Here is a 26,545-nt window from a genome sequence, read left to right as displayed (position 1 = left end):
CACTTACAGAGTATCTAAATGTACCAGACACAGGAGATACAGAGTAGAACAAAATAGACCTATTCGTTCATTCAACAAATATTGACTGAGAAGCTGCATGCACCACACACTGCGGTGGGAGCCGGGGATGTGCGTCTCCACCCTCACGAGGCTCCCGGTCCGGTAAGAGAGGCTAACAGACACTGCACAAGTAAACAGATGAAAATATACACCAGCAAGCTGCGGTCCGGGCTAATAAGGGAGGCAGAGAAGCTGGGGTGGTCAACAAAGGCCTCCCTGATACCGAAAGTACCATCCAGAGAGGAGATGGGGCCAGGACGTAAGGGAGCCCCGTGGGGGTGAGGAGGTGAGGTGGGAGAGGCAGGGCCAGGTCATTCAGGCTTTCCTGGCCATGGAGCCCTGCATTCGACCAGAAGCCACTGGATGGTTGTGGGCAGAGAAGCAGCAGGATCCCGTCCTTCCTCTTTCTCTGGGGGATACTGCAGTTCCTCTTGTCCTGAGGAGGGGACTCAGGCTCGTGGGCCCGTCACTGGTAGACGGTGCACCCAGAACTAGAGCAGGTCCCCTAAAGCCCCAGCTCAGGGAATGGGCCAACTCACCCTGTGCTCCTCACTCACTCCCGTCCCATACAGCAGGGGCCAACAGCACAAGTACCACCTTGTTACCGCCAAAAGCCCTTCACTTGTTCATGGGGTCATGGCGCCTGGCTTGATTTAAACTCCCACCACACCCAGGGCTCCGCCATGTGCCATTGGGTGTCTAGTGATAGTTTTCATGCCAATGGCTTCTGGAAATGAACTGCCTCCCCGCACTTCTTTCCCACCACTTTTTCCATCCCCCACAACCACGCCAATAACCACAAGTAAACGTGTTTCTCCCTGGGACACACAGTTAAGCACACAACCACAGAGCTGTGTCTCGGGCCCAGCGTGGAAGGGGCCAAGGTGCCAGGGATGACAAATCCCCCGAGAATCCAGCTTGAAGCTCCCCCGAGAGACACCCCTCCCCAAAATAGGCAGAGAGGGTCAGGAACACCCATGCAAACAGCTGATCCACAAAACCCCCACTGTGCCCACGACTTTCCCCACCTCGGCCCTTTCTATTTTTATCAGGAGAGTGAGAGGGGGTTGCCAGGTGGGGCCATGCCGCTGTTTATGTCTGAAATTTGAAAAGATGCACAGTGTACTTGGGAGAAGGTGTTTGCAGTTAAAGGAATTTCGGAGGAGAATTTCAAACCCAGCGGGGTGAATAGGTGCCTTGTGTTCTGGCTTTTGACTCTGGAAAAGCCACGTTTCCAACCAAGGCACGCAGAGGGGCCGGGGTGGGGAGGGAGATGCACGGGTGTGAGATCTGGGCAGGCAGCAGGACTCAGCTCCCCTGGGCACAGGGAACAACTGATTTTCAGGCTGGGGGGCGTGAGGGAAGTCCTTCTGCCCCCCTCGGTCCAATTTCGGTTTATTGCCCTCCCCCTAATTAATTCATAGCCTTTCCTGGCTCTCTTACCCTTCCCTGGTTAACCCCACTCAGGATCTGTCCTCCACCTCCTCTTGATTAGTGAGTTTTACTAAGCATATTGATTTTCTCATATGACCATATTTGTTTGTCAAGGCTCTAAATCGCTCTAATTTGTCAATTTCCTATTTCCTGATTAAATTGTAAGTGTCCCTTTGGTAGCTGTATGGCTGTTATTTTTTTTTGACACACACACAACTTAGGACCTGATCGAATGATTTACTCTGGAGGCACGACAGTGGGACTCAGTGGTCCTAATCCACCAACTGTGGAAAATGGGAGGCCAGAAATAACAATAAAACGACACCCCCACCCCACGCACACACAAGCTGAATGAAGTTCATCCTCTTTCCTCTTCTTCATCCTTCAAAGATTAAACTGGCTCTGACCCAGCTCTGTAGAGAACTTCCAGCCCAAACTAGATGGAGCCCTTATAAAGCCAGGGATCCCCAGGAAGACTGAGGTGACTTATGGAGGACTGGACTTCTGACTTTGATCTGAAACCAAAGGTGGGCCCAGTGCATGAGACTTGGCCAGTGTGCATAAGAAGACCCGAGCCGTTTATCTCGTTTCTTTGTGCCTAGAAATAAGTGCCAAGAAGCACTAGCCTCATTTGTGCCCATAGCTGCAAAAATGCAACAGTTTTTAAGATTCATTAGCCATAGAGTCCTAACAGGCACAAGATGAAATTGTCATGCAGCTAAACTTTAGCTCTGTCTGCCGTTCATGAAAATTCGTTGCTTGACACTTGTCTATATTTCTGTTGCTCTAGAACCCCCTTATATACACCACTTTCCCTTGAGTGTGTCCGGCGTCTGGCATTCCCTCTCTATATTGCTGGGGCTGGGTCTGTTTCTCTCAGTATCCTTGCATTTCTATCCAACAATCTCGTCCTCCATCTTTTCTGTGCTTCTCTCTCCCTTAATTGGTTACAGTGTGCAGTTAAGGTCTATTTTAGTATTTATTGGGTAGAATTCAACGTTCCCTGCTTTTCCATGTGTTGACTCTCCTCAGGCTGAGGGTTCTCCCAAGTCCCAGGCTCACATTTCTCTCAGCCTGCTGGCCACCTCCCCCGAACGTCCCTCCAACTCTGAACACACAACTGTCTCCCACGGCACTTGCTGTCTTTCTTCCCAAGCCAGCTACTCTGCCTGACCTCCCTGTTGTGGTCCCGGGGACTCCCCATCTCCCAAGCAGGAGGGTTCAAAAGTTGGAGGCTCTTGGGGCGCCTGGGTGGCTCAGTTGTTACGCATCTGCCTTCGGCTCAGGGCGTGATGCAAGGGTCCTGGGATTGAGCCCCACATCGGGCTCCCTACTCCGCTGGGAAGCCTGCTTCTTCCTCTCCCACTTCCCCTGCTTGTGTTCCCTCTCTCTCTGGCTGTCTCTCTCTCTGTCAAATAAATAAATAAAATCTTTAAAAAAAAAAAGTTGGCGGCTCTTCTTGCTTCTAGCTTCTCTCTCCCCCAAGATCCAGTGTCTTTGATTTTTCCTTTCAAATATCCCCCCTTGTCCATTCCCACTGCCCTTACCATAGCATGATCCCACCACTCATAGATGCGTTTTGCAGATCCTTCAATGTTTTTTTTTATATAATTTTTTATTATGTTATGTTAGTCACCATACAGCACAACCTTAGTTTTTGATGTAAAGTTCCATGATTCCTTGTTTGCGTATAACACCCAGTGCTCCATGCAATATATGCCCTCCTTAATACCCATCACTGGCCTATCCCAATCCCCCACCCCCCCTTCAACGTTTTAATACACACCATATTTTAATGTTTAAGTTAGTCATCGTCTGATCTATGTAAAAATCCAGAAATTTGGCTTCTCAAGGAAAACCACAACAATAAGTACCACCACCACCACCACCACCCCTAATACCAATACTAATATTAATACTACGTGATCCAGCAACAATGAGCTGAATTCCTGAATGGTGACATTTAGTTGGAGGAGGGGTAGTGGCTGTCCCCTTGGATGGGGCATATGCTCTCCAGCTTGAGCAAAAGAAGCCAGACACACAGAGTATTCATAGGAAAATAACATTTCTATCAAGCTTAAGAATAGACAAAACTGATCTGTCAGTAAGGTCAGAATAGTGGTCTCCCTGGGTGCGATGTAGCGACCAGAAAGGGCACCAGGGAACCTTCTAGGGAGCTGGAAATTTCTACATCTTGATTGCATTGAGATTACGATGGTGTTTATATATGCTAAAAATCCCTCAAGTTGTACACTTTAAGATGCATTTTATTCTGTGTAAATTACATATCAAAATAAAGGAAGGGAGGGAGGGAAAAATGTTGGTACAATGCCATGTGTAGTACCTGGCACACAGTAGGTACTCAATAAATGGTCACTATTAGGAGTTTTTTGTTTCAAGTACGAGGGCTCCAAAGCCAGGTGGCCTGGGTGAGATGCCTGGTTCTGTTTGACAACTACGTGAACTGAGGCAGCTTACCAAGCCTCCCTGCCCTCAGTTTCTTCACCAGTGAGATGGAGTTCATAAGACTTTGCAGGATCATTGTGAGGTTTAATGAAGCACCGAGCACAGGGCCTGGTACATAGTAAGCGCTCAATACATATTGCTCTAAAATAAAGAAAAGTGCAACCACTTGTACGAAGACCTTATGCTAATAAGCCAGTCGATACAGCACATAAATACTGTATGATTCCACTTATATAAAGTACCTAGAGTAGCTACATTCATAGAGACAGGAAGTCCAGTGATGGTTGCCAGAGACTCAGGGAACAGGGGGACGGGGAGTTAGTGTTTCCTGGATACAGAGTTTCAATTTGGGGAGATGAGAAAGCTCTGGAGACGGAGGGTGGTGATGATTGTAGAACATTGTGAATGTGCTTAATGCCACTGAACTGTACACTTCAAATGGTTAGAATGATCAAGTGTGTGTTATGTATGTTTTACCACGATAACAAAGAAAGAGAGAGGGAGGGAGGGAGGGAAGGGGGGAGGAAGGAAGGAAAGAAGGAAGGAGGGAAGACGAGGCTGTGCTAGCCCACAAAGGAACCGACATTTCATTTTTTTAAATTTAAGATTTTGAGACTGGACAGAGCACCCTCCAGGAATTTGGTAATTCTTGTTTTTTAATGACTATTTCAAGACTGAATGCCAAAAAGTAAATGTCCTAAGAATAAAAGATTACCGAGTTAAATACTCCTTTTCCCCCCCTTAACATTCTGTGTGTTCTCCCCTTAAAGGAATACACATTAAGAAACCAAACAGATCAATAGCCCCAGCTAAAATATCAAGATAACTATGCCCCAGGGCTTTAGCATCAAATAACGGCCAAGTCTTGTGGGGGAAAGCCATGCCCGTGCTTTAACAGATGATCTTCGAGCTACGGTGATGCTCTCTGTACCTCTCACATTTCATCTTTAGCAAGGGAGTGTGGGCTACCGTTATGTGCGCATGTAGAAAGTATGTATTTCGTATCTCTGCTGGAATGTGTGAAACATCTGGGACAAAAAATGTTCAGCCTGATCCAATGTTTATCAATGAAGGGAAATAAAATCATCAAGAGCACAATGTGACAAGGGCTGGGCCGCCAGTCCCCCCAAAACACCCCGATGGCGGGAATAAGGGAAAGGGCAGAAAGAAGCCAGGCCAGGTGGGTCCGGGGTATGGGAAGCAGCCCTTTAGGATTCAGAGTTGGGGACAGAGAAGGTAGGCAAACTCCTGGGAGCTTCAGGAGCTGGAGCTTGTCAGGGGAAGGATCCTTCTACCTCTCCTCTTACCCCAGACCTGCTTGGAAAATATTGTTTTAGATGATGACGGTGGTGATGATGGTGGTGGTGGTGGTGATGGTGATGGCGGTGGTGATGCCATACCCCAACGTGGAAACACCCCCCTCAGTGTCATTCCCTGCGTCTTCTCAATGATAAAAACACTAGTGAGTCATGAGTAAAATGCTTGCCATAATTTCCTCTGTTATAAATGGCAGGGTTTTACTGAAAATAGAATCTGCTATAAATTCGGGGGGGGGTGTGGAGAATTAAACTGAATCTTCAAGAAATGAGAGTTTCCTTAAACGTGCCCTTCAATTTCTATGTCTTAAGTGACACAGCACTTTCTGGTTACTGTACGTCATTATTCCACACAGACCTGTGGGGAATTGTAAGTGTTTCATTAACTTACCCCATGTTCTTTATTATTAGAACATTTCCCTCTGAGTTTGTCACTTGCACGGCGTTAAAGTAATAAAACAGCACTTTTCAAATGTTCCACTAATTCTCAGAAGACCAGTCCCCCGCCCCGTTTGGCAATAAGAACGCTTCTCCATATCATACTTCTATGGCCCTTTGCTTCCAGAAACGACCGCAACCTCTCTACACACATTACATATAGTATTTATCATTGCCATACTCCGAAGACGTGAGTATTTCAGCTTCTTTTACAAACCCAGAAAGCAGCACATACTTACTTGGGGACATCAAATTGTAGTGGAGAGGAAAGGGAAGAAAATTCACCATCTTGCTCCTGAAGCCAGATCACAGGCTAGGTGCTGATGAATCCCTTATTCTAATTCTACAGTTCCATACAATCGCATTTCACAGATGAGAAAACCGAGACCCAGAGAGGTTAAGAAACTTGCACACATTCTCTGTGCCAGAACCGGGGTTCACCTCCAATGCTCCTGAACACACAGGGGACCTCCTCCTCCGCTTTGTTTTGTTGCTTGGGAGAGACAAGAAGCCCTTCCGAAGTGGCCAGCATGAAAATGGTCTGATGGTTTTCACTGTCCACAAATTTCAATTTCAACCAGAAGTATGATATAGCCCAGCAACACAGTAATCTCTGGCTGTACCAGGAGGAGAAGGATGTTGAAGGCTGTTCTGCAGAAATTGGGACAGATGTGTTGTCCCAGAGAGCAGTCTAGGCTGCTTGCTTGTACAGGGGTAGCTGAAGGACGCTTCATTTTTTTTTTTTTAAAGATTTTATTTATTTATTCAACAGAGATAGAGACAGCCAGCGAGAGAGGGAACACAAGCAGGGGGAGTGGGAGAGGAAGAAGCAGGCTCATAGCGGAGGAGCCTGATGTGGGGCTCGATCCCATAATGCCGGGATCACGCCCTGAGCCAAAGGCAGACGCTTAACCGCTGTGCCACCCAGGCGCCCCTGAAGGACGCTTCAAAGGAATTCTGGAAACACCTTGCACTGGGACTTAGCAAGGTACGTACATGGTGCCCCCATGTAAGGGACAGAAGCAAGCATTCGCGCTGCCATGGTTAGGTGGACTGGGAGACGGGCCATCCTATAGGAGCCACCTTAATGGCATGTGGAAGCCCACCTCAAAGATGCTTCCCAGCAATCTCCATCCCCTGGTACTCACACCTTTTTATGCCCCCTCCCATAGTAATCCAGGGCAGGTCCCATGTGACCAAGAGAATATGGTGGACGTGACAGCGCATGACTTCCGAAGCTAGGACATTAGAGCACTGCAGCTTCCACTCAGCCTCCTGTATCACTTGCTGTGGCAGAAGCCAGCTGCCATGCCACGAGGCGGCTCCACTGGCAGGCTGAACGGACAAGAGCTGAAGCCACTGGCCAGCAGCCAACACCGACTTGCCAGCCACCTTAGACCCAGATCCTCAAGCCCCAGTCAAGCCTTCAGTTGACACCTGACTGCAACCCCATGAGATAACCCAAGGCAGAACTGCCTGGCCATGCTTCTCCCAAATTCCTGACCCACAGAAACCATGAACGATATTAAACGACTCATTGCTTTAAGCCACTAAGGTTTGGGGTGATGCATTACACAGCCATTATAATTGCAATATGGAGCAATGGCATCCTGTCTGGCTCTAGAACTCAGCCCCAGGATAAGTGAAGACACAAAAGTGGGACACTAGTCAGCTTTCTAGAAAGTCTGCTGCGAAGAGCAACAGCAAACACATAGAAGGATAGAAATAGGATCCAAGATGGTTAGGGGTGGTGAGCTTAATGTATTAGGGAAATTTTTAAGAGAGGCAAAGGTGAAGTTCCACACTTGAATTAGAACAACCCATTGTATCAGGACAAACCAGGGAAGACACTGAGCCCTTGCAGTACTTAGGGAAAGGAGATCTGGGTTGGCTACAGGCTCAGGATGAGCCATGATGAGGCTGCCAGAAAAGCATAAAAATGTAGGCTGCATTAACAGAAGCTTAGTACCCCATCAAAGGAGGTGAGCTCCCCCGGGGGCTGAGCACTGTATTTAGGTCTGAATCACTCTCTACATAGGGCAAAGGCAGTCCAGATGTGCTGGGGGAAGATTGGTGGGAGTGGGTAGCATCCGTTGATGGAGAGAGATGAGGAGGGACAGAGTGAAGTGGGGATGCCTGGTCCTAAAGGAGAAGAGGGGGAGGGCAAGAACAGTACAATCACTGATCTTATATGCAGAAAAGATCTGCCATGTGGAAGGAGGTCGGAGGTGGAAATGGGCCTGTTTTGTTCACTGCTGAATCCACAGTGATGGGAACCAGTCGGTGCTTCTACGAAATCTGAGAGCTGCCTAAATATTAGAACGACATATGGGACATGGTCTCAGAAGGGAGTCAAATCCACGGGCGTGTTCACACAGAGTCTATGTCGCACGTGGTCCTCAATGTTCTCTAAGAGCCCTTCCCAGCTGTGAGATTTTCTTATTCTGTGGTTTTGTGATTGGATGAGTTGAACCTGCAGAATGAAGCCAGCACAGTTCTTAAACCTCAGAAGGCATAGAAAACACCTGGGGGATCTTATTAAAATGCAGATTCTGAGTGAGAAGGTCTGGAGTAGCCCGAGATTTTGCATTTTGAATGAGCACCCAGCTGACGCTGCTAGTTTGTAGACCACGCTTGGAGCAGCGAGAGGTTAAAGGTCGCCCCATGACCGCGCATAGGGTCAGGCAGCCTGGAAAAGGCAGTAAGTATTTGAGCAGAGGAGGGATGACCAGCATCAGAAATACTCCCCAAGGAAGAGCATGGAACAGGGGAGCGTCCATATGCCACCAAGGGCTTTCTGACACTAATGTCCTTTGATTTTCTGAACATGGTCTTTACATGGTCCACTTGCCAATCATCCTGGGTTTTCTGTAGCCTGAAGGGGCAGCAGTGTGGAGTCATGCTAACCTGCACTCATTCACTACCTGGGTGGCCTGGGAGTCTGTTTCTTAGTGTGTAAAATGGGAACAATCTCCACCTGCAAGGCTGCCGTATCAAAGTTTCTTAGCCTCATTACAAAACTAGATGATCAATAAGCATTCACTTCAAGGAGTAATTACCTAATTAATATTTGTCCTTGAGTTGAATTGTCCTTCACTAACCCCACATGTGCTGGGATGTAAGTCAGATATGACCCCGTTTTATAGATGAGGGCGTGTTCTCACCTAGAGCATCAGGCAAACACTGGCATGAGTACCCATGACTCCTCCTATTGGAATTTTAAGGACTTTTTTTTTCTAGAAGAGTCATTTTCCCTGGTCCAAGCATTGGGGTCAGTAACTAATAAGATTTCATCCCACTGCTTTGTCAGAGAGACAAGATGCTGTTTCCCCCAGAGGGGCTCTGGTCAATCATGTCAGCTCTGCCCAAGATGCTCTGTGACTTAAAGACCTGACCGGGAGAAACCAACAGATTCAGGGAGAACAGGGGTGAAGCCAAGAACTGCCCACCAGTGGATCACCTTAGCCACAGCTCCTGGACACCAGTGGGTGGAGTGGGAACCACACCCTCCCCAGGCTTCACTGCCTGGTGCAGAGAACGGACAAGAGAATGTGCTGGGCGCCCTAGCAGAGATGGCCAAAAAACCCCACACAATTCCAGAGTTGTCACCCCTGGGAAACGGAGCCACTGCCATGCCTTTTAATCAAGAACAAGCTTAGTGTATTATCTCTGTAATGGGCAGCCCACAAAGACCCCACTTCTTACTCTTCTTCATTCAGTCCATGCCCAGTGAGAGAGTCAAGCAGCTTCTACCACACTGACGGAGGCCACTAAATCTTAGCGTCAAGTCCCACCAGCTTCCTCCATAAGGGTCTGAAGGCCACCAACCAGCCTGGGTTCCCCCCCCCCAAAACTGCTGTGGCTAAACCAGCAGCTTGTGTAGCAGAGAGAGCACGACTTTGGGGTTGAATTCAGACCCTGCCTTAAGTAGGTAACTCCATCCCTCTCTGAGCCTCCGTTTTCACATCTTTCGGGGGTGGGGGAATCCTAATATTTATCTCATTGGGCTTTTGGGGAAATTAAGTGAGATACTAATGTATGTTAAGCAGCCAGCTCAGGGAAGGTGTTCAGACGCTGTTGGTTCTCTTACTCTTTTGACTGGAAAAAAAATATCATTAAGGAGGGTGGTCTCTGGAGCTACAGAAGTACTGGAGAATTCCTGCTTCGTTTGAGATGTCCTTGATCTCTCCGAGACTTTGAAGACCCTCAGCCTTTTGCCCTGAGGCTGGCTCCCAGTCCCCAGCACGCCTCCCGGCTGCCCCCTAACCTCCTTCTGTCCCCGTCTTCCCTGCCATACCGGCGCAGCCCATCCCCAAAAACTTTCAGCCAGTTCCTCCTGAGGGTTCTTCCAAAGCGTGGCCCGGGAGCAGGGGGCGCGCCCTGCCCTCTCGCTTGCCGCCGGCCGTCGGCCGCACACCCCGCGCCGGGCGCGCGGGAGCCCGGTCCCGCCACCGCAGGCGCGGGTGAGGGTGCGGATGCGGGCACAGCCCTCCGGGGCCCCTCGGACTGCGGAGCCGCCGACTGCATTGCAGCCCTTCCCGCGCCGCTGCCTCCCGCGGGCCCCGGGGCTGCCGGCTCCTCTCGCGCCCTGCGCCCCGGGCGGCTTCCCCAGCGGCGCGCCGGTCTGGAGCCGGGGTCCAGCGCGCTCCAGACGCCTCCGCCCTCCCCTCCCCCGCCGGCCGCCCCTCGGGTCCCCCGGGGGTGGGGTTTCCCTCCGCGCCCCCCCCCGGCCCTCCCCTCCCCCGCCCGCCCCTATGTATGTGTCACCACGCGCCATGCCCGCCCGCCCGCCCGCCCACCTACCTCCCAGCCGCTCCAGAGGGGGCTCGCAGAGCTGAGGACGCGCGCCGCGCCGCTCAAGGTCTCTCTCTCTCTCCGCGCGCTCACCGGCCGGCATCTGACGCGGGTGCCAGGGGCTCCGGGCACCTTGCAGTGGCCCTTCCCTCGGCCAGCCGGGACTCCGCAACCCAGCCGCTGCCGCCGCGGCCGCCGCGAGGGGACCTGCGGACAGGACGCCGGCTGGAGGAGGGGTGCGCAGCGCGCGCGCAGAGCGTCTCCCCTGCTGCGCAGCGAGACCCGGGCCTTCCGGCCCCAGGAGCCCCCGGCCGCCTCCCCAGGTGTGTGGCACTGAAGTTCTCGCGGAAGGGAGTCCAACTCTTCAAGGTAACTGTCTCCTTCCCTCCAGGGAGAGGCTCTCCCGGCGGGGGGGTGGGGTCCCCCGGTCAGCCAGTAGCGGTGCCGCGGCTGCCCCGCTCCGCGCCGGGGGCTGCGCTGCCTCGGTGTCCCCTGTGGGGGAAGCGTGTGCTGGGGGTTCCCGACCGCTGCGTCCGCCATGGAGTTGAGCAAACTTTCAGGCTGTTGCAGACGCAGCGTGAATGGGGCAAAGAAACACGTGACGAGGGGCTCTTGTCCGCTGGTCCCCCGAAATTAAGGAAGAGAGAAGAGAGAGCTTTTACTCCCGACTCCCGTGTGTTTTCAAGTCCTAGGGTCTGGAACGAGCCTTGGTGGACAGACTAGCAGCTTTAGAGTCGGGGAAATGTGGGTTCAGATCCCCTGTGCTACTTTTGAGCTGGAGGGGGTGCTTCATGGTTCTGAGCCTTGGCCTGGGCTGTCAGTGGGAAGGAGGAGGCTCTTTGGCAAGGTGGCTGGGCACTGGCAGGGTGGCTGGGCACGGGCAGGGTGTCAGGTACAGGGCAGGTGCCCAAGCAGAGGATGGGAGAACCCATTGGTCCCACTTCCTTGGCCACTTGGCCTACTCCGGGAGCCACAAGGATGGGGAAAAGCTGCGGGGGGGGGGGGGAGATTGGCAGAACCTGGGGCAGGGCCACTGAGCTGCCAGCAAGGGAAGCAAACTCAGAACACACCACTAAGCAGGGCCATCTCTCAAGGAAGAGGAGGGGAAATGAGGACACATGACCAGGGACAGTTTTCCAGTCTCTGGGTTCCTCTGCAGTTGAAGCCAGTGATGGTGGAGCCTTTCTAACCCTGGGGGGATTGGGTGGTCAGTTGTCTGTGTTAACTGAACCTACATTCTAGGCCAGAGCAAACTGTGGGGTGGGGGCTTGTCTCCTGCTGGAAAACAGTATCCAACCCAAACTTCTCCACCATTCTACTCCTTGCAGTAGTCATGAGCAGGGTTCTGATAGGATTATTCTAGGGTCTCACCGCTAAGGAGCCCAGGTCCCAGCATTTTGCTTGGTGCGTAAATTCCCATTCTATCAGGGTGGGCTGCCAGGAAGAAAGGAAGGAAGAGGCAAAGCTGAATGGGTTAATGTGGTGTTTCAGGTCTGGGACACTGTGGCGAGTGGGTATCTGACAGTTTGGGGGGAACCCTGGGCCTTGGAAACCCATTCAAAAGAAAGTGAATCCAGAAAGGTGTGATGACTTTCTAAAGGTCACACGTGACTTAGGGGAAGGGCAGGAGTAGAATCTGGGTTTTCTGAGGCCCTCGTCGGTTGCTCGTCCTGATTTAAGAATCCAGAAGTCTGGGTTCCAATCCTTGTTCCTTCCTTGCCTCTGGGTTGCCCAGGGGAAGAGCGCCTGTGCCCCTGGGCAGGGCAGCTAAGGATGTGCTTTGAAGATCAGTGTAGGAACGTTGGCCTGTCCATCACTGAGCCTGGAAGGGACTGCCCAGAAAGGGAGGGCAATCAGGGAGAAAACCCCAAGACCATAGGGGAGAAAACCCGAAGGAGGGGGTGCTTCTAACCCAAAAGCAACGATCCCTCCAATTTCAAAAGTTTCGGATGAAGGAATTATCAAGAGGAAGAAAATACCTCTCAGAGAAATGCTGGAATTTTTCAGGTTACATCAAGTGAGGTTTAAATGAGATGTATGTATGTGCAGTTTCTAGTGGATCCCCGGGTACCTTCATTCATTCTCCAGTAAGTACTGAGTGCCACCTAGTAACTCCGTGCTCCGTGCTGGCCCGTCGCTGGTCTGAATAAACAGGAGCTGTGGGGATGGAAGCAAGTACTCAATAACTGATATCGTTTATTATTATAATGACTAATTTTAATACTAAGTAGGTATTTTTCATTTCCTAGAATTTTCCGTGAAAATCATACTTAAATTGGGATTCTTTCTTTACAATTTAAAGCCCTCTGATCAATATAGGAGTAAAGAATCCAGAGGGGAAAATGACAGAAGTATTATTACATATTTGCAGGAAGTGTCTGTGAGCTTGAGTGGTGAGACTCTGTGCTGTCTGAGCCACACCTGACTCCATGCCCCTACTCACACCCAGGCCCACACTTTGCCCCTGCTCCCCATCTCCCACACACCCACATCCCAGGCAGCCTGCACCCCTGCATGCCAAGTGGGGCGCCCTCCACCCCACATGCCCAGAACAGACTGTCCAACTCCCCAGTTGGAGAGGAAGCTCCAAGAGAGCCCTCACTCCTGAGATGGTGGGGGAGAACCATGAGGGTGGGAGCCTGCCGGGCAGGGCAGACCTGGGTTCGAATCCCAACTCAGCCACTTGCTGGCTACAGGATTTTGAAGAAGTCCTTGTCTGGCTCTCAGCAGGCACCAGAAACCTTAATTCCTCTCCTCTAACGGCTTCTAGGCCCCCTTGGGGTCACAAACTGTAAGTTCAGGAGAATACTTACTGAGAATGTTCTGTAATAGTAAAAGACTGTGTGTCCCAACTTTTCATGTGGATTTTTTTCATGATGCCTCCTAGAACCTGGTCCCTCCCAAGACCCTTCTTGCTGGGCACAAGGAGGGCCTCCACTGAGCCAGGGGAGGCCCACGGGCCCCTGCTTGGAGTCTCACTCTTAGTCTGTCTCTGCTCCTGCAGGGACATCTAGCACAGACCATGTCTATGTGCAGGTTGTAAAACCAATTTAGGGGAGTGTAATGACATAGGAAAGTAATCTCATAGTGCCTCCCATGTAGTAAAGGTAAGTATTGTTTCCAGAAACTTTTATTTCTGTTATATATTTGGCAATCCTAAATTAGTGTATATGTGGTTATAATATATAGGCATATACACAATATATACAAATTTGATGTTCATAGGATGAGTTTCTTACTGCGGGTTGTGGTCAAAAAATTTGAAAGACACTGATCCTGATAATGTTTCTGTCTCTGAGAAATTCTTGCCTCGTGGCTCCAGCTGGCAGGTGCTGGGGCATCCTTGCTGCCCCTATGCTAACACCTGGACTGGACCCATAAGCATCTCGGGAGTGGAGGCAGCGAGGGGTGGAACCTGGGGGTGGAAGGGAAAGGCAAGTTCCAGGAAGAGGAGCCAGACTCAGAGAGGAAACAGTGCATGAAAGACAGGCCTGCTTGCGAGTGGAGCAGGAGGGGTGACAGGGCCAATGGGCTGCCCTGGAAAAGAGGGTCTATGGGTGGGAACATCTTTTTTTAAAGATTTTATTTATTTATTTATTTATTTATTTATTTATTTATTTATTTATTTTTAAAGAGAGAGTGTGCGCAAGTGAACAGGGGAAGAGCAGAGGGAGAGGGACAAGCAGACTCTGTGCTGAGCACAGAGCCAGACTTGGGGCTTGATTCCATGACCCTGAGATCATGACCTGAGCTGAAATCAAGAGTCAGACACCCAACTGACTGAGCCAGCCAGGTGCCCCTATGGTGGGGGCGGGGGGGAGGCTTGGGGGGGTTGGGGGGGGAGGAACATCTTGAAACAGGAGCCAAGCTCTTCTGCTGTCACTAGGTGGGCCTCTTGGCCATGCTGTGGGCCTTGATGGGAGCTTCACTCCTACCCTCCTTCCTTGAGAAAGTTCTGTTCTATCCAGTGAAAGGGGGCTGTGGCATCTCCTCTGGCTGCTGTCCTGCCCCAGACCTGATAGGACACCCCCATCCCTGAGAGGAGGTCTGGGCCCCTGGGCGTGGTTGGAAATGGAGTCAACGTTGTGGGGAGGAGCAGCTGGTGGAGGGGGGGTGCAGGGCAGGGACAGGGTTAGAGAGGGAGAGCAGGAGTGAGGCAGAGGGAGGACCAGAGAGAGGGGGAATTTGTAGGAAAAACGGGAAAATGGTTCCTTTTTTCAAAAGTTGAATCCAGGGCAAGAACGGAAACCATGGAGTTTACTTTTAAAAACTCAGAGCCTCCTTGTAAGCGGCTGAGTGTGTGTGTGTGTGTGTGTGTGTGTGAGCGCACGCTAGGAGGGCGGGCCCTGCGGGCTGGCCTGGGCTTGTGAGAGGCGACTTTTCTCCCTCTCAATGGCCTTACAGTGTATCCTAAAGAAGCTTTTTGTTAAACTCATGAATAGGTGGATTTGGGGTGTGCAATGCTGGCCATCACGATTTGGATATTTGGTTACCTTTGAGGTTACATGTATTCCCTTTTAAGATACACACCCAAAAAAGGAGCCACCTCTCTCGCTTTTGGGGGTGGGAGGGCTGGCTCGTCTGTCTGTGATTGATTTGGCCGAGAGGCAAGAGTCCAAAGGAGAAACTGAGGACTGGGCAGATGCGTAATGTCCAGCCTGGCTGACAGCCCCTCCTCAGCCTCCGGATTCTGGGCCTCTGAGTTGGAACATGGAAATTCCCAGACCATGGATGTCCAGGGCCTTCAGGGCCTGCCTGTAACAACCCTCGTGTAAGAGATCACAAATGGGACAGAGGCCCAGAAGAGGGAAAGTGCATGCCCCAGGCTGGCCCAGAGCAGACCAGTGAGGATCTAGACAGAAACCTAGGTCTTCAGGCCCTCACCCTGAAACATACCATATCCATGGAAAGCATTCATTCATTCTTCCTGCAGCACCACTGGCTACATGCTACAGGCATTGCACTAGGTGTGGCTAAACAATTCAATCATCCTGCCCTCCAGCTACTCATGGTCTATTGAGGGTCAACTTGACCCTGACCCTGCATTCCTATAAAGCAGTGGTTCTTAACTGGGGAGCTCTTTTGCTCCCCAGGGAACATTTGGCCTTCTGTGGAGAGATTTTTTTGTTGTCACCATGGGGGAGGGGTGGTAGTACTAGCGTCTGGTGGGTAGAGACCAGGGACGCCACTAAACATCTGAAAATGCCCAGGACAGCACTTTCCTCCTACCAGTAGAGAATGATCCAGCCCAAAATGTCAGTAGTGCCAAGATTGAGAAGTCCTGCTCCAGATCTTCATTTAGTTATGGGACTAGAGCACGCTGTATGCACCAGCAGGAAGACTGCCGGTGGGAGGGCAAGAAGGGAGAGTTTGGCAGGCGGTAAAGAGTAGACAACAAAAGAAAATAAGAAGCCGGGCCCCAGTGGTAAAGCAGAAAGAACGTGGACCTTGGCAGCCCCGATGCAGATTGAAATCCCAGCTGTGTGCCCTTGGGCAAGTCACTTATCCTCTCTGAGCCTCACTTTCCACATGTGTGAAATGAGGCTGGTCTGATGGTTGAGGCAGTTCAAGATAAAGTGAATAAGGGACTTGGCACAAAGTGAACCTACAATAAAATGGCAATTGCTATTATTGTCTTGGAAGCTTTTCGAGGTCCTACTCTGGAAAATCACAGCATCAGCAGCTGTGGACGTGTGATGTCGAGACCAAAGTAATGCCTTCTGGTTGTGGGGTGGCACGTGGGTCAGCACCTTCCCCCCACACAGCTCCCTGCAAGGGGGAGGGGGGCTTGCTCCACAGAGAAGGCATCCTACATTATGGGCAGTGGGAGGCTTGCTGGGCTTGTAGCCACTTGAACCAGGCACTGCCTGGCTGCAGGATGTGGGCAAATTGCTTTGCTCCGGGAGACTCGATTTTCTTCTCTGTAAAATGGACATCCTAAGGCCTGCCTTCACAGGGCAAGATCCAGGCAGAAATTACTTCTGGGAAGGTGCCTTGTGGGGTCGGGGGAGCCCCTATGAAGCCTAAGCAGGAATCTTTCATACCTGGGGGCGGGGGGGGGGGGGCACTATACCTAATCCAGGGCCTGGAGCACACAGACAGGCTGAATGAATGAATGAATGAGCAGCCCCCACACTCTAAGTTCCTTTCAATGCTTGACGAGAAGAGCACCGATACTCAGATGGGCTGTCCTCTGCTTGGCCGCTCCTCCATCCAAGCCAGCCGGAGGAAGCCCGGACCTCTAGTTCCCGTCGGGCGCCAGGCCCAGGTTACAGCGCTGGCAGCAGCGCCCTCTAGAGGACACTTCAGTCATAGCAGTTGAGTTGTGCTAACCCGGAGAAGGGAGCCCGACTGGAAGCGGGAGGTGTGGGTGAGACATCAGAACAGAGAAAGCCCAAGCTGCTGAAAAGAGGACCCAGTCAGGATCAGGAACCTGGAGCCTTATCTCAGTGCAGGGCACATCCATGTTCCCATCTGTACAGCAAGGCCTTTGCTCGACCACACGGAGTTGAGCTCAACCATATATTAAGGCCTCATTGAAAGTCACTAGCCAAAGGGGTGGATTTGGGAATTGCCAAGCTTCCCTGAGCCTCTGTTTCTCAGAGTCACGAAGCATTCGATCAGAAAGGGACCCAGGGGACTAAATCACCCGCCTCCTTCATTACACAGATGAGACGACGGAGTCCCAGAGAGGGCGTTCAGGCTGCTCTCAGCGGAGCCAAAGCTCCCATTAGGGCTGCTGAGGCTCCTCCCTCCACATCACATGTCACATTCAAACCAGCAAAAGAAGGTGCCTGATTACAGAAACACTGTGCCATCCCATAAGAACCCAGCTGCAGATAGACTTCATCCTGGGGCCACCCACTGTCTACCCTTGGACCACCTTCTGACTCTGTGCCTCCACAGTCCTTGCTGGTTCCCGGGATGTTTGGGGGAAGAAAGCCTTTGTGAGAGAAATGTCCAAGGCAAGGGAGAGCCCAGCCTCCCATCTCCCTCAGAACCCCTGGGCTTTCTTATCCCAGCCTCCCCCCTTGATCATAGGGAGGGGGTTTTCCCAACCAAATCTGGACCTTGGCCTGACCTTCCCCTTCAGGTGTTCCCTTCCTCTCCCCCCCTCCAAACCGCCCTCACTTTGACCTCCCATCCAGCTGGCTCAGGGAAACACCTGGATTTTAGGATGACTCAGGAATATAGTGGATGTTTGTCAGCTTGACAAGACACTGAAAAAGGGACCCGGAAGCCATCATCAGAAGTAGCCTCTGTCCCTAGAATCGAAAGCATTGGAGGAGCTTTGGGGAAAAAAGTATGCCCAAATCCTAATGTACCCCCAGAGATTCTGCCTAGAGCGAAGAATCACCCAAGGTGATTCCAATGCAGGCCAGTTTCTGAACTCTTAGTGTAAAGCCCCAAATAGTTCTTTGGGTGCCTTTGGTTCTAAGCCATTTTCTTGTAGCCCTGACTTTTGGGGTCACCTGCCCTCCCCTCCCTGTAGGCAGAAGTACAGCCTCTGCCCCCAGTTTGTCCTTTAGGGGAATGAGAAGGTCACAGCCTGCTTCTGTGTCTCCTCCCTCCTGCCTGAGATGGGAGCCCTGCTTCCTGACCATAGTTGTCCTTGACCCTGGATTAAAGTACATTTGTCCCTGGAAGATGAAGCTAGGCCAGGGTTTGCAAAAGTGGGTTCCCCAGAACATCTGTTTCAGGGACGGCCAATGGACATTACATGTAGAAAGGGCCTCATCCCCAGGGGTCCAACAGAACAAAATGTACCCCCTATTCTGCAAGAATTCTCCAGATGCTGATGGATATTGGAAATCTCCGAGTTTCTTACACTGAATTTTCCAGGGAGCTCTTCTCTCCTAGAGCAGATTGAGGGTCTATAGAGAGGCTGATCGAAGCAATCAGCCAGCTCTGATCCTGCAGCAGGAATGAGGCAGCTGCACCAGGGCCCAAGGGGCAGCCCAGGGACTGGGGAGCACTTCAGAACCTAAATCAAAGACATGGTCACAAGCAAGCCCTCTCCACCCTCAGAGCAAGACTGGGCCCACCCTCTCCTTTCCCACCTGATACCTGCTGCCTTCTCTTTAAAGGTTGGCCACTCAGGATGTTCATTTTAGTTCCATTGGTTCCTGGATTGAAAAACATGGGAGGGAAGTGGGGCATTCCATGTGGTCTACTGGGGGCTGGGGATGGGAACCTCCCTCCCCTCCATGGACCAGAGGCCAACCCTGTGTGCTCTACTAGCCATGCGACTCCAGGGGGCGCTAGTCTCATAGCCATTTCTACAGACAACCCCTGCCCATGGAGTGAACCCCTGCCCCTGGAGCTGGGCAAAGAAAAGCTGCATCTGTCTGCATGCTTGTGTCTGTCCCCTGTCCTCGTCACTACATCCGTGAGTGTTATCCCCACCCCAGCCACACACGGTTTAGCCAGGGCGGCATCTTCACCCTTCTCTGGGCCATTAATTCCCCTTAAGGTAGCCTCATTCTGTGATTCCCCCTTCCTCAGCCCAACCTGCGATGGCTTCCGCTGATCTTGCTTTGTTAAAGTTTTAGCAGAACAGTCCTTCTGGTGTGGGGAGGGGGGACCTGATTGCATACATTGTCTCCACACCCCATCCTGAGAGAGAAGAGTGCTATAGGGCTGCGTTGGAGGTGGAAGGAGTTTTATTAGCCAAGGGCAGACCTAGCATGGGCTTAGAGCCTCACCTCCTACCGCTTCCCCTTTCCACCAGGGCCCTCCCATCCTCTCTTCGCTCTAGGAGCTCCGGCTGCCATCTCGATGCCTTAGGGTCTCCAGGGGCTTCCCACAGGGGTCAGCAAGACTCACATATGCCAGATAAGGCTCCCGCAACGTTCAGTGGCTGGAAAATTGTAACCAGTCCAGCCCCCTCCTTCGCAACTGCAAGTATAGTATGAGTGACTGACCCTTAGATGCTTGCGGCAATCATTCGGGTAATTTACATATCCCTTCTCAGCCCTCTGGGGACAGCAGAGGCTCTCAGAAGACCTTTTACTCTTGGAATACAGCCCAGTTCTCTTCCTTGGCCCACAGGACCCTCCGGAACCTGTTTCCCCTTCCGCCTCAGCATCCAGATGCACCTTCCCCTCCCCCACCAACCTCTACCATCTCCCACTTCATTCCCACCTTAGGGCCTTTGCCCTCCTGGTCTCTCCTGCCTGAAGCTCTTCCCACTTTGGCTTTGCAAGGTTGGTTCATTCTGGTCATTCAGGTCCAAATGTCACCTCCTCCAGGAGGCCTTTCTTGACCACCCAATTTAAAGATAAACACGCCTACCCCCACGTCTCAGCAGCCCTGTGCCATACTTTCTTTGTAGCTTGCCACTGTCTAAAAAGTGCTGGTTGGTTGGTTTCCTTGGTGGTTGTCTGACCCCTCCCACCCCCGTCCCCCCAAATCAAAAGCTGTATGGGACAGGCACCCATCACGCAGATGGTCTGTCTTGATTTTCTTCTATCTCCAACACCTAGAAAATGCTCAGCACATGGTAGCTACTCAGTAAAAGTGTGCTGACCAGACAAATGACTTTCTAGCCCAGTACTTTTCAAACGGTGCTGCAGAGTCTGCGGGGGTTGTCTATGACACCCCACGGGACCCACAGAGGTGAGTAGAGAGGGGCAGTGATTTTAGAGGTCCCCATGTCAGATTCGATCAGAACAACTCCACTTTAATGTCTTGAAAGCCACTGATATGGTGCTTTCTCCTCTTGTCAGAGATCAGAAACCGAAACCTTTAGAAAGGAATATGTCTGGTAGAATGCTAAGCAAAATAAGCCAGTCAGACAAAGACGAATGCCATATGATCTCACTCCTAGGTGGCATTTAAGAAACAAAATGGGGGCGCCTGGGTGGCACAGCGGTTAAGCGTTTGCCTTCGGCTCAGGGCGTGATCCCGGCTTTCTGGGATCGAGCCCCACATCAGGCTCCTCCGCTGTGAGCCTGCTTCTTCCTCTCCCACTCCCCCTGCTTGTGTTCCCTCTCTCGCTGGCTGTCTCTATCTCTGTCGAATAAATAAAATCTTAAAAAAAAAGAAAAGAAAAAGAAACAAAATGAACGAGCAAAAAAGAAAAAAAACAGGGGAAAAAAAGTGCAAGAGAGGCAAACCAAGAAACAGACTCTTAACTGTAGAGAACAAACTGATGGTTAGCAGGGGGGAGGTGGGAGCAGGGATAGGGACATGGGGATGGGGATGAAGGAGGGCATTTGTTGTGATGAGCACTGGGGCTTGTATGGAAGTGTTGAATTCCTATATTGTGCACCTGAAACTATATAACACTGTATGTTAACTATCCTAGACTTAAAATTAAATTAAATTTAAAAAAGAATATGTCCGGCCTAGGGGTATGGCACTGGATGGTGTCAGAGCTGGAACTAGGACCAACTTCCACTGAACTGGGCGGTTGTCTAAAAACAGCCCCCACCTATCCCGGCCACCTCGGCAGCCCTATCTCACCCTGGCCACGCTCTGCAGTGTCAGAACAGCCACTACGTGAGCCAGCTCAGGCTCTGGCACCAAGGGGACCCAGCTGAGGAGAGATGTGGCTGCTCTCCATAGGCCAATACCCTCTTCCCAGCTTCCCCTAGTAGTTCATGATGACTCGAGCATCCAGGGGGAACAGCTGCTTTTAGGAATAAATGTATATTTTTAGGTTCTGCCACCTTTGAGCCCCAAGTTCTATCCCTGGGCTACCCAACATGGACCGTGGGCCTTCTGTCATCTTGTTTCCTTGACCTTTTTCAAGCTGTGGGGTCCTGGCCCTCCCTATGGCATGGAGGAAGCAGGCTAGACACCAGAGTGAGGACAGAGCACAAGACGTGGTTTCCCGGGCCTGGAAGAGCTCAGGGTCTTCATGACTCTGCAGACCTCAGCAGGCAACCCTTCTCTGCCTTCACCGTCCACACCGAACAGCATGTCCCCTCCAGCTCGCCTGTGTGCCTGTCATCTCAGATTCCCTGCTGGGGGCCTCCCTGGAGCCTCCGGCCCTGTCCTGTCTTTCTTTTGTGATGGAGGGTCCAGCCCATGGTTGCCTATGTTTTATTCCCAGCCCCCTTCCTGATGCCGCTGGACTCACAAAAGAATCCATCGGGCCATTGTCCTGTAGGAGTAGGAGTCAGGTGGATGGGCTCCAATTCGCCAGCCGTGTGACCTTGCCAGAGCTGATTAGTCTTGCATGCCTCAGTTTCCATATCTGTAAATCAGGTATAATGTCTCTGACCTCGTGAGTTTGTGGATATCCTCATGTGTTGAGGATAAAATAACATCACTAAACCAAGGTACCTGGCACAGAGCAAATGCCCTCCAAGCAGTGACAGCTGTTAATCACGAATATTCCTGGAGCATTCCTGGTATCTGACAACCTGACCTTTTGTAGAGATGGGTTGGGTGGTCATGTGACTATCTCTTCTTGCCCAACCTGAAGTTCCTCACTGCTTTCCTCAGCACTTACGCTCTTCAGGCAGCCATGCAGGCTTGGAGCACGGAGGGACGTGGGGAATGCAAGAAGAGCCTTATGCTTTCTGCCACCTGGAAGCTAACTGCAGAAAAGGGCAGGTCCCCTGGCAGACTTGACAGCAGGTAGCTACAGCAAGCCCTATTGTACCAAGAGCCCCCCACTATGCAATTTCAGGGGGTGCCATTCCATTAGGTTCCCTGTGTAGACTGTCCCCTGGAGTGGTACAGGGCACGGCTGATGTGGCTTTACCCATCAGCCCCCATCGTACCTCATTCCTTCAGCCATCCCTTGGGACTGCACCATACCTACAAAGGATGGACCAGCAAGAAATTCCTTTTCAGGAGTTCCGACTGCTACCAGCTTGACTGTGCTTTCAGTATGTGGGCTGGGGAGGGGGAGCTGGTGCAGGACCAGGAGCTGCCTCTGCCCCCCACCCCGGCCCCCAATCTCCTGCTCTATGCCCTGTCCCCCCCCTCCTGGGACTGGGGAGTCAGGAAGTCTAACTGTCCCAAGAGAACCTTCGATGGTTCTGAGCAAGTGAAGGTAGCTGAGCAGCCTGAGTTGTGCCTCTGTTGAAACGTCAGTGTTTTTTGGTCCTACATGGACCCTAGGAGAAAAGATGCTGAGTCCAGATGGGCCAGAACCTCAAAGAAACGTTCACTTCTGGGTTTTTGTTAATAAAAGACAGAATCCAGACCAGGATCTGGGATATATTTCTCCCTTCTCCTGGCTTCCTAGAAATAGAGAGAGCCACCATCAGCAATCAGTGAGAGCGGGAGGGAGATGGAAGGGCCTGATGATGGCATGAGGGTCAAGGAGCCAAACTGAGGAAGTCACAAAGATAGGGTTCAAAGCAGCCAAGAAAGATCTAGAAAAATCCATCAAGAACAATCCCGGGGCACCTGGCTGGTTCAGTCGGTAGAGTCTGTGACTCTTAACCTCAGGATTACGAGTTTGAGCCCCACATTGGGTGTAGAGATTACTTAGAAATAAAATCTTTAAAAAAAGAGAGAGAGAACAATCCCAAGGCAGGGCACTTCTCCACTAAGAAAAGAAAGGCAAGAGAGATTTAGATTAGACATGAGAAATAATTTTCTAAAGAAATCTAAATCATCCTGAGGTTGACTACCAAGTAAGGTTGGGCAATCTCCTTTTTTAGAAGTGTTTTTAGTCATAGTCATAGTAAAATAAAAAGTTAGCCATTATATTCGTTTCCTAGGGCTGCCGTCACAAAGCACCACAAACAGGGGGCTTAAAATGACAGAAATGTATCATCTCACAGTTCTAGAAGTCCAAAATCAAGGTCTCTTCAGGGCCATGCTCCCTCTGAAACCTGCAGGAGAGAACCCTTCCCTGCCTCTCCCCAGCTTCTGGTAATGGCTGTGGGTTATGGCACATTCCCAAGAGTTTTATGGTACATGGAGAACTCTCTCCTCTCCTCCATGCCCACCTCAGTCCTTTCCCATCCCCCACCTACCCCTCCCCCCACTGGCTGGCACCTTGGTCACTGGGGAGTTTATTGCCCTGAATGTAGATTTTATTTTTAAAGGATATAAAATTTCGTTCTTTTTTGGAAACACTTTTCCTTTGAAACACGGTAAAGGACATCACAGAAAGCTGAGGAACTATAAACACTAGACAGGGAAAAATAAAAATCTATTGTAAACCTAACACCCAAAGATAACCAGAGTTAAATCTATGTATATCCTTCGGGTCTTTTCCCCCACGAGTAGATACACCCAAAAATGGAATGGCGTTGCATTGCACGTAACATTTTGCAGTTGGCTTTTTGTGTGAACACGTTTCCAAGTCAGTAAGCAGTTTTCCATAATTAGAATATTCCACATGCCGGGCTCTTCACGGGACACAGCCGGAATACACAGGAGGAGAGGAAGTCTGCCCTGCGCTCAAGGAGAGCCCGCAATCCAGGTGGGAGAAAGCCATGTCTGCAGTGAAAACCAAGTAGGAAACAGAGATCCCCAGGTCCTCGTCCCAGCACCACTGCTGTCTGTGTAGCTGTGGGCGAATTTTTCCGTCCAGGAAGATGGGCACAGCTGCTTCCCCCAAGCTCAGATGGGTCTGAGGCTCAGCTCTGGTGCAGGGGTAGTTACCGAGAGACAGCACACTTCAGTGGGAAAGTCTGCAGACGCCCCTCCGCCTGGTGCATCTGTGTCCCCAGCAAGCCAGAGACGAGAGACTCGAATTTGCTGCTCCCAGAGTAGGCCTCGGGTCCCTTGTTCCTCTCATGGCATGAGCCTCGTGAAGAGCCAAGCATGTTTCTCATTTTAATGCTAAGTATGGATCCTAAAACACGGCCCTTCCAACAAGCTCACTAATTCATCTGCTGCTCAGATAAAGAAAGAACCCAGAAATGGAAAAAGAACAGTTGTGTGTGATTCATTCAGGGGGAGCGTGAGGGGCCCTGACATGGCGCCTTCCTAAGAAATTTTCAAGGAAAATGTGGATCATACCTGGTTTCCGCCTTGTGTGGCTTTAGAGCCCAATTCCAGGAGGATGTAAGTGTCCCAGGATGCCAGAGGCAGTGTGGTACCCAGCAGGGCCCTGAGTGCGCCAAGGCCTCCTTGAATATAGAGAGCACTCCAGGAAAAAGAAAAGGAACCTGTCCAATTGGAATAGCGCATAAGGATCTCTAGATACTGGGTCAGATAGGGATATTGATTTTCCTCCTCAAAAGGAAAGGCAGTAGTCAAATTCATAGAGACAGGAAGTAGAATGGTGGTTGCCAGGAGCTGGGGGAGGGGAGAGGGGAATTATTGTCTAATGGGTACAAAGTGTCAGCTTGGCAGATGGTGGTGATGGCTGCACAGTGATGTGACATGAGAACGTACCTCGTGTCACTGAACTGTAAAAAATATGAACTTAAAAATAGTTAACATGATAAGCTTGGTGGAGTGCCTGGGTGGCTCAGTTGGTTAAGCATCTGACTCTTGATCTCAGCTCAGGTCTCGATCTCAGGGTCGTGAGTTCAAGCCCCCCCATTGGGCTCCATGTTGGGGGCCTACTTTAAAAAAAAAAAAGATGGTAAATTTTGTGTTATGTGTATTTTACCACAATTCTTTTTAAAAGAATTTAAAACAACTAAACACAAAAGGAAAGGCAGCCTTCTTGAGAAGACTATGTCTGTGAAGAAACACTGGCAGGGAGGAGCCAGGAGGCAGTGGATGGCAGGAGTCCCTGGAAGGCACTTTCTGGAAGGCGGCTGCACTGACATCCTGTCGGGAGGCTATTACGCACCGTAATCCTGACGGCCGTGCAGGGCAGAGTTGCACAGCCAGAGAAGGCGGGCCGAGGACTGGGGACATGCTGGAGACAGCTGGAAGGGGAGGGAACAGGGCGGGGTACAGCATAATATGTCAATGCTCATGTCGCCAACTACTCTGGAGTAAGCTGAGAGTCAGAGGGGGTCTGTGACGGGCTCAGAGAGCAAGCTCTTTGGGGTTTTCAGCCTTATGCTACAGCCCCAAGGTGGCTGGGTGCTCTGAGTCAGACTTTGAAACTTAACCCCATCCATGGGAAAACTCTTTCTGTAGCAGGCATGCAGGGAATGTCTGTGAATGGAACCCATGCTTCAAGGCTGGGTCCACAGATGCTCAAAGGCCTTTGAATGACGAGAACAAACTCCTGATAGGCTCCGTCCTCGGCACCTGCCCCCGTTGCTAGCCTATATGTGGGAAGCAGAGAACGGGTTAGGAGTCAGACGGACCAGGGTTTGAATCCTGGCCCTGCCACTCCCTGGCTGTGGGATTTGAGGTTAAGTTACTGACCTGCTCTGAGCCTCTGTCTCCATTGTAAAATGGGACTAGCAACAGCGCCCCCTCCCGGGACAATTGTGAGCATTGAATGAGATGATGCATTTGTCCAAACGGCTGTTGGGCACGATGCTGGCTTGGGGTCGGCTTTCAATACGTGGTCATTTTTAGAGGAAGTAGTTGTGGTAGGTGCTCAGGCATGCGGGAGACCCAAGGAAGGACGAGTCTCGTGCACACCCCCGTGGGCGCTGTCTCCTTGCAGAGGCAGACAAATGCCGCAGGCAGCCTGTGATCCTGATCTGATGGAGAAGGGTGAACTTGGTCACACTGGGGTACTGGGGAGACGTCCCAGAGGTGGGGCCAGTGACAGCTAGAGCAGAAACTTTGGTTTCCTTCTGGAAGCACACCTCGGATCAGGTCATTCCTGAACCCCCCCCCCCCCAAGAGCCGCCCCATCACCTACAGAATGAAGCCAAACTTAGTAGCCTACTTACAGAGGTTCTTCAGAATCTGGCCCAGCCTTGTTTCTAACTTTATTTAATCCTACACCACTTGGATGTACTCCTTTCTCCATACTTTTGCTCATGTGATCCCTTCCTCCTAGAATGCCCTTTCCCTCTCCCATAGGGTCCCTGTCTGTCAAGGCTCAGTTCAAACGTCACCTCTTCTTCAAAGCTCTCCCAGGCCCCCCAGACAGGAGCGATTTCTGCATCTTCTCAGCTCCCAGAATTCTCTCATTGAGGGAATTCTCTTGTGTTGTACGATTTATTCATACATCTTGTCTCCCATCCCACACAGTG

General features: G+C 51.1%; 1 protein-coding gene across 2 annotated transcripts in view; it reads left to right on the top strand.

Moving 5' to 3' along the window:
- The first annotated feature begins 10,512 nt into the window (after positions 1–10,512).
- The window catches only part of ACAN (aggrecan), a 63,341-nt gene continuing 47,308 nt past the window's right edge, over positions 10,513–26,545 (top strand). For both annotated transcript variants that reach the window (XM_087856651.1, XM_045813144.2), the window contains exon 1: positions 10,513–10,877. The gene's annotated coding sequence lies outside the window, so the exon portion shown is untranslated. The remainder of the gene's footprint in view (positions 10,878–26,545) is intronic.

The sequence above is a fragment of the Ursus americanus genome, chromosome 28, assembly GCF_024610735.1.
Source record: "Ursus americanus isolate L20-20 chromosome 28, mUrsAme1.1.p, whole genome shotgun sequence".
NCBI lineage: Eukaryota > Metazoa > Chordata > Mammalia > Carnivora > Ursidae > Ursus > Ursus americanus.
Note: the sequence above shows the minus strand (reverse complement) of the source record. Positions and strands in the feature narration are given on the sequence as shown.